The 8,255-nt window shown below is 42.7% G+C and overlaps 1 long non-coding RNA gene across 2 annotated transcripts; it reads left to right on the forward strand.

Moving 5' to 3' along the window:
* Positions 1-234: 234 nt before the first annotated feature.
* On the forward strand, positions 235-7,770 carry LOC138836817 (uncharacterized). 2 transcript variants are annotated; one of them, XR_011375075.1, is made up of 7 exons: positions 235-875; positions 1,147-2,176; positions 2,265-2,420; positions 2,756-2,844; positions 4,906-5,084; positions 6,844-6,974; positions 7,541-7,770. It is a non-coding gene; the product is annotated as an uncharacterized lncRNA (long non-coding RNA). The 2 variants fall into 2 exon arrangements; XR_011375071.1 differs by having other exon boundaries at positions 235-2,176.
* The last annotated feature ends 485 nt before the right edge of the window (positions 7,771-8,255 follow it).

Below are 8,255 nucleotides of genomic sequence, written 5' to 3' on the forward strand. Positions count from 1 at the left end.
TACCAACAGCATGGGACACATGTGCTCCTGTTCTCCTTAGCATGGGATGCATCTATTCCAAACATCCTTGAGAAGTTCAGCATTTATTTGGGGTAAGCATTTGTTATCATCTCTTTTCTGTATCCTCATGCAGTACTGCTTCTTATCCCTCATTGCTCACAGCGATGAAATTTGTGCACTTGACCGCATTTCTCATGGGCTATGTATCCCTCATGTCTCTGCAGGAAGGAATGTGGCTCTCCACAGCATGGAATATAGCATATGCAGCTCGACTTAGAAGGTAAGTATCATTTCCTGCTCTCCTTGTGGTGGCAGCTGTGAACTCCAGGTGTGCTGAGAACGGAATCTGTGTAATGCAGCCCTCCTCAGGTAGGTAATTATTAACAAAGTTCTCCTCAGCATGTTGACATGTGTACTTATAGCGTAGGACATGTCTACCCATATCCTCAACGTATAGACTGTTACCCTCTTATCTCGTTACATAGGAATGTGTGGACTGGAAGAATTTACAGCATGGCATGAGATTCCACCATGCCTCCTGAACTTGGAATGTCTATCTTCCATCTCCCTTCACTGAACAAGTTGTTTACTCCAGCTATTTTGAGCTAGGAATGCTCCTGCTCCATATCTCCTCATCTTGCATAATTTGTCCACTGAGTGTACCTCCTCAGTTTCTCTTCAGCATGGAGCTTGTGTAAATCAACTCTCCTTTTCTTGGACAATTACTCTTACATCAGTCTAAAACTTGAAATCTGTCTGCTGCATGTTCTTTCATCTTGGAATCCATCATTTCTAGTTCTCATCATCAAGAGAGTTTCTTGATGGCGCTGAGGCTCTCAGCTTGACATGTGCTGAAAGCAGCTCTTTTCAGTAAGGTAAGTGTCAACTCTGGCATTCTTTGCATGGAATCTGAAGTGTATAACTCTCCTTAGCATTAAGTACATTTACTTCAGTTCTCTTCCACATATGAGAGATCTGTGGACTCCATTTCTACTCAGAATGAGAGTGGCTCTTGCATGGAATGTATATTACCACAAGAAGTGGTATGAAATGTGCCAGCTGCTTCTCTTTTCAGTATGTATGTTTCCAGAGAGCTCACTCGGTTATTATTTCCAGTATATAAAGGAAAGAAGACATCTTTTTCAGTCTTTTGCAGTCTACGTCAGAATGGAGTGGGAATCCATCAGCTTTTGTCAACATGGAGTATTCTAACTCTCGACATCAGGGAATGTGTCTACTGTTGCTTTCCTCAGCAGAGAATGTGGTTCCTCACCGTGGAAGGTGTCTCCTCCACATGAGATGCATTTCTTCCAATTCATTTCATTATGGAATGCCTTTCCTGTAGCTCTGTTTAGCATGAGCTCTATTCCAGCTCTGCTAAACACGGTAGATGTCTTTTCCAACACTATGAAGAACTGACCACCTTCTGCTCTTCTCAGTATGGAATCTATCCGCTCTGGCCTGGTCTACCTCTATTTCTGCTTCTGTCACCATGGAAGTTTTTGATTCCAGCGTTTCTAAGTGTATTGCTAGGTATTTCGTATACCTTTCCAGTTTGTCCTTGGAGTACCGTGCATGTCAGCAGCTCTCTAATGAATGGAATTCATCAACAGCATCCTATCATGGAGCAGGTCTCCTCCAGTTGTGTGATGTACAACTGCTGCAGCTTTCAGGAAGACATGATATTTTGCTGCAATTCAACATAGGATGTGTCTCCTCTAATTTGTCTCAATTTGCATTGTACCTCCTCTTAGTCTCCTATGGATGGAATGAATATGTCTAGTCCAGTTCTCATCAGGCTGAAATGCTTCTCTTCCAATTTTCCTGGAAGTGGATGAAATGGAGCTGCAGGTCTTATTCCATGTCTCCAGAGAAAAATTCATGACAGCTCCAAATCTGTACAGCCTGGAACCAATCTCATTCCTCATGCAACTCAGTAAGAAATTCACCTATTCTTACTGTTCTTATCATGGAATACATTTGCTCCTGGTCTTCAGGAAATGAGATGCATTATTTCCAGCTCGATTCAGCATTGGAACCACCTTCTCCACCTCTTTTTAAGAAGATAAATGTGCACTCCAGGTTTCTCTATCATGGGATCATCATTCTCTCTACTTAGCAGGAATATAGCACTGCTCTCTTCATCCTGGAATCTATCTGAACTCTGCTAATGAAGGTAAATGTCAACTTGGATCTTTTAAGCATGGACTTCCCTCCTTTCTGTTTTCCTTATTTCCCGATGCATATTTTCCATTTTTCCTCAGAATGGAATCAATGCCTTGCAACTCATTGTGTGTACAATTGGTTTCCACAAATGCTTTCAATATGCGATATGTAGACACCATCTCTACTCAGCATGAAATATGTCAATACAGTTCTCCTTATAATTACATCCATTTATTCCAGCTCATTTTAGCAAGGTAAATGTCCTACAGTAATGTGTTTAATATATGTGAACTCTGTTTACAATTTGTCTTTTTTTGTGAGTCGTGGGTCTTGAAGTTTGGGCCTGGGCGCTGTTCATCACCTCTTCAGCTCAAGGCTAGGGCTCTACCACTTGAGCCACAGTACCACTTCCAGATATTTCTGATTATGTGGTGCTGAGGAATTGAACCCAGGGTCTTATGCATGTGAGGGAAGCACTCTACCACTGGGCCAAATTCCCAGCGCACAACATGTCTTTTTGTTATGAAATGCATCTCTTTTGGTGGTGTTTGGAGTGTGTCAGATTCTGTTCTTTTTTCTCTTCATCAAGGAATACACCTATTCCAACTCTCCTCGGCATGAATCCTTCTACCCAGGGTCTCAGAATGGCATGTGTTTAGAACAGCTCCCATCAGCAAGGTAAGTGAAAATGCCAGTATTGTGTAGCATGCAGTCTTGCTAGTATAGTGCTCATTGTCCTGAATTACTTCTACTTCAGTTCTCCTTGGCATGAGATCTGTCTACCTCTCTTCTACTCTGCTCGATTGAGCAGTTTTCTGCTCCCTCAATGACCTCTACTGCATTTAGACTCCAGGATCTTGTACTCCTCTTTGTAGAATGTGACCTACTCAGGTACTGTCAGCATGGGATATGTCTGTAGATGTCATCCTCATAGAGGTAAGTATCTGCTTTAGCATCCTTCAGCATGGCATGCTTCTTTCACATTTCAACTTGGCTTGGAGTCCATTTGCTCCAGCCCAATTTCTCACAAAGAATTGTATAAAGTCCAGATGTCTTCAGCAAAGAATGTTCCAACTGTTTGTATGCCTGCCTGGGATCCCTGTCCTCAGCATGTCAGCCTGGGATGTGTTAAAGGTGGTTTTCCTTGGGAATGTATGTGTCACCTCCAGTTTTTGTCAGCATGGAGTCTAACCAATTCAGTGTCCCTTGTCATGAAATACATCTACTTCAGCTCTGATCAGGAAAAACACAGAACAAAATGTGTCTCCTCCAACTCTTGTCATAATGGAATCCATCACACATTTACTGAAATTCTTGTCATCCTGTGATGTATCTAACAGTTCCTATTATTAGCATGAAATGAATGTATAGGTGCCCACTCAGAAAGGAGATTAATAGTTCCAGCTGTACAAAACATGGAATGTATGTCCTGCTCATTTTTGATAATGTACTGGAAATTGACTAGCTCTCCTCAGTGAATGTGTGTAAATGCACTATCCACATAGAATGTTTCTCCTCCAGTTCTCTCAGAATTTACTGTATTTCTATGACTGTCTTCAGCACAGAGTGTATATAATACAGCTGTCTTCAACAGGGATTATATCTTTTCAGCCAGATAATTTTCAAGTGTGGCATTGTTGAATATTTAGGTGGCTACCACCATGCTACTTGGCCTGGAATATGTTGACTATCGCTCTCCTGAGCATGGAATGCCACTTCTCTAACCCAGCTCAGCATGAATCTATCTCTAATATTGTCTTCTTGTAATCCCTGTTCCCAATGTTGGCAATGCTCCTTGGCATGCAATGTGATTTGTTCAGCTATACTCGGCATGAATGGGAATCACAGGTGCTGTTTTAGGGAAAGTTAGCTTCCCAGCTGTACAATGCCTGCAATGCATCCCCTCCAAATCACTTGAGAATTGCGTGAGATTCACCCAGCTCTCCCCATTTAGGAAACTGTATAATTGAGTTTTTCTCAGCAAAGAATTGCTCTGGTTCTAGTACCCATTGGCCTGAAGTATATGTACTCTAGATCAGCACACCATGCAATGTGTTTCTCCAACTTTCCTCCACATGGAATGTGTTCCTCCAGCTTTCCTCAATGTAGAGTGCTTCTCCTCATATTTTCTCAGCCTGGAATATGTCTCCTCCAGTTTGGAGCATGGCTAATACGTCTCCTTCAGGTCTCCTCAGCAAGGAATGTGTATCTTCCATTGTCATGAGCATGAAATGTGCACACTGCAGGTCAGCCCAACATTGATTCTATCTGTTCCAGCCCCTCTCAGCATGGAATGGATCAACTCTAGTTCATAGCCTAAACTGTATCTCTTCCAGCACTCCTCAATGCATTTAGCCCAGTTCCCCCAAGGAAGGAAAATGTGAATGCAAGGTCTATACTGACTCACGCCTGTGTACTTTTGCTCACTGCAGCAAGGAATAGATCCACTCTGATTTTTCTTAGCAGGGGATATGTCTGTCACTGCACCCTAGAGCTTAAAGTGGATGTATTCCAAGTTTCCCAGCATGCATTCTGGCTCTCTGAATGCAAGGGGAATGCTCCATGAGGATTCCTTATCATGGAAACATCTTCTCCCACTCTCCTCTGTATGGGATACATGTGCTCCTGCTCTCCTGAGCACGGAATGCATATATTCCAACTCTTCTCAGAAAGGTAAGTATTTATTTGGGCTAATAATTTCTTAGTATGAAACCATCTCCTTCTTGTATCTTCATGCAGGATGAAATCTTCCCTCTTTGCTCAGAGCATGAAATTGATCTCATCAGCCTGTCCATTGAATGCCAGTACTCAAGTTCATTCCTCATGGTCTATGTGTGCACCTTGCCTCTGAGGGATGGAATGAAGCCATTGTCACTCCTGGCAACATGGAAAGCATGAAGTGCAGCCCTTCTCAGAAGGTAAGGATCATCACCAGTTGTCCTCTTTGTGGAAACTGCCTACTCTAGCTGTGCTGAGAATTGAATGTGTCTAATACAGTCCTCTTCGGGTAGGTAATTTCTAACTCAATTCTCCTCAGCATGGAATCCATTTCCAACATATGTCCTTATACTATAGAACGTGTCTGCCCTTGTACCATTCAACATAGCATCTGTCTGTCTCTGTTTTTTTTCTGATGTAATGTGTCCACTCCAGTGATTTTTCAACATGGCATGAGATCCCTTCATATTTCCTGTACTTGTAGAATGCATATCATCCAGCTCCCTTCATTGAGCAATGTGTCCACTCCAGTATTTTGAGCAAGGAATGCTCTTACTCCAACTCTCCTTAGCATGGAATATGTGTCCTCTTACTCTTTTCCATGAGGAGCACATTACTCCATCTTTTCTCAGTCTGGAGTGCATCTACTCAGGTTCTCATCATGGAATGTGGCTAAAGCTCTCCTCTTCATGGTCAGTGTCTAGTCCACCATTCTGCATCTTGGAAACGTTCTGCTGTGTGTCTGCTAAGCTTGGACTGTATCACCTCCAGATCTTTTCATCAAGAGGTTCTTGATGAAGCCAAGGCTCTCAGCATAGCATGAACTGAATCAGCTCTTGTCCGAAAGTGAGGTATCTACTTGGACAATGTAGAGTCAACAATCTGCTCTTCTCAGTATGGAATATATCTGCTTTGGCCTTGCCAACCTCTGTTCCTGTTTCTTTACCATGGAAGTCTTTGATTCCAGCTCCCCTAGGTATATTCCTAGGCGTCCTAGTTCTCCTAGGATACATTAGTCTCAGCTGCTCTACAATGCATAGAATTCTTCAACAGCCGCCCCCCCCTTCATGTGGCAGATCTTAAATTGTGAGTAGATGCATTTGAAGGCACAAAAACATGAAATGCTTCTGTTGCAGCTTTCCTGAAGACCTGATCTTGACTGCAGGGCTCTTACCCATGGGTTCTGTCTCCTTTAGCTTGGCTCTATGTACATTGTATCTCCTTTTATACCTCACTGGATAGAATAGGCCTAGTCTGCTTCTTTTCAGGCTGAAATGCATCTCTTCTAGCTCTCCTTGGGATGGATGCAATGGAGCTCCAGGTCTTATTCCAGGTCTCCTGAGGAAAGTCAACATCAACTCCATACCTGTACAACTTGGAATCAATCTCCTATTGCTCACACACCTCAGCATGAAATACTAATACTCTAAGTATTCTTATCATGGAATGCATCTAGTCCTGATCTCCAGGGAATGGAATGCATACGTTCCAGTTCTGCCCAGCATTCAAACCATCTACTGCCGCTCTTTTCAGGAAGAAGGTAAATGTTCACTCCAGGTTTCTCTAACACAGAATCATTACCCACTCTGCTTTCTTTGTGCTGGAATCCATCTATCTCAGCTCTGCATACCAAAGTCAGTGTCAACTCAGGGTCTCTTTAGCATGGATTCATGTCCTTCCCCTCTTCTTATTTCCAAATACATCTCTTACATCTCTTCTCAGGGTGGAATCAATGTCTTGAATCTCTCTTCATGTTAGAATTGGTCTCCGCAAATTATTTCTGTATGGGATGTGTCAGCACCATCTCTACTTTGCAGGAAATACGTCAACTTCAGTTCTCAGCGTGACCTCCATTTATTCCAGCTCTCTTAAGCAGGGTAAATGTCCACTCTAGTCATCTGTAACATGAAATCTTTTTACTCCTTGCCGTTTTGTTATGAAAAAATTCTCTTTTACCAGGCATCAGCAAGGAATGCATCAGCTCCGGCTCTCTTCCACAAGGAATGTACCTTTTCCAGCTCTCCTCAGCATGGATCCTCCTAGACATGGTCTCAGCATGGCATGTGTTTAAAGCAACTCTCATCCTCAAGGTAAGTTTTAACACTAACATTCTTTAGCATGTAGTCTGGCTAGTACAATGCTTATTGGCCTGGACTACATCTATCGTAGCTCTCCCCACCTACACCAAGAAGCTGCAGTGTGGAGAGGTGGTATAGGGGATTATCGTTGCCTCTCTGACCCACCCTTGACTGCATCTCCATTATGGAGCACTGGATTCTGTGTGAATAGATGTGTGAGTCAGACTTGGTCATATCTAGTACTTTCCCTCCAATCACAGGGATCAGCAAAGAGATACACAGGCCATCCATCCTTGCCTTTCCCAAGCAGTGGCCTGGGGTTGTCCATGGTCTCCTGGATGGAACGTCATTGTTGGCCTCACTATTTGAGCATGATCCTCCTATCCTGCTGGCAGCCTCCGTGGAGCTCTTTTTTTTTTTTTCTTTTCTTTTTTTTTTTTTTTTGCAGAACAGATGATAATCAACTTTTCTGGTCTCCAAGCACTGTGTGCCCTGATGCCACCTCACGTGGAGAGACCCAGTGGGAGACCCTTCATACTCCAATGACTGATGCACTTCTTCCCTTCTTGTCCTTCTAGATGAAACTCCACATCCTGCACGTACGTCTTGAGCTGCATCTTCCTCAAAAGAAGCACAACTTCTGGCATTTAAAGTTGGTCTCCAAGGAAGCTCAGAACATCACCACTGTGAACATGGGTCCTCTGTTTCCACAATGACTTTCATTCCTCACCCCAGCCATTTTGTGGTGTTCCAATTATTTTCAAAACACACTGTTGTATCTGAACACCATATTGAAAAACTTCAAACCACAGAGGCAATAAACTTCTCTATTATCATATCTGATTTTCTGTTTAAATGTAAATGCATTCCAATTCTATTTTCTTTTCTTTTCTTTTCTTTTTTTTTTTTTTGGTCGGTCATGGGGCTTGAAATTTGGGCTTGGGTACTGTGCGTGCACTCTTCAGCTCAAGGCCTGCACTCTACTGCTTGAGCCACAGCGCCACTTCTGGTTTTCTAGTGGTTTATTGGAGATAAGAGTCTCAAGGACTTTCTGTCCCAGGCTGGCTTTGAACTGCAATCCTCAGATCTCAGTCTCCTGAGTAGCTAGGATTACAGGTATGAGATTCTGGCACCTAGCTTCCAATTCTATTTTATATTTTAATTCCATTTTGTAGTTTAATCATACTCAGTTTAAAAAGACTGGCAATTTCTAGTGAAATTCCCAGACTGGTTTTCTTTTTTCTATTTTTTATTGTGAAAACACTGTACAGAGGGGTCCCAATTACATGGGAA

This window comes from Dipodomys merriami, unplaced genomic scaffold (assembly GCF_024711535.1).
Source record: "Dipodomys merriami isolate MVZ:Mamm:240054 unplaced genomic scaffold, mDipMer1.0.p SCAF_10, whole genome shotgun sequence".
Taxonomy (NCBI): domain Eukaryota; kingdom Metazoa; phylum Chordata; class Mammalia; order Rodentia; family Heteromyidae; genus Dipodomys; species Dipodomys merriami.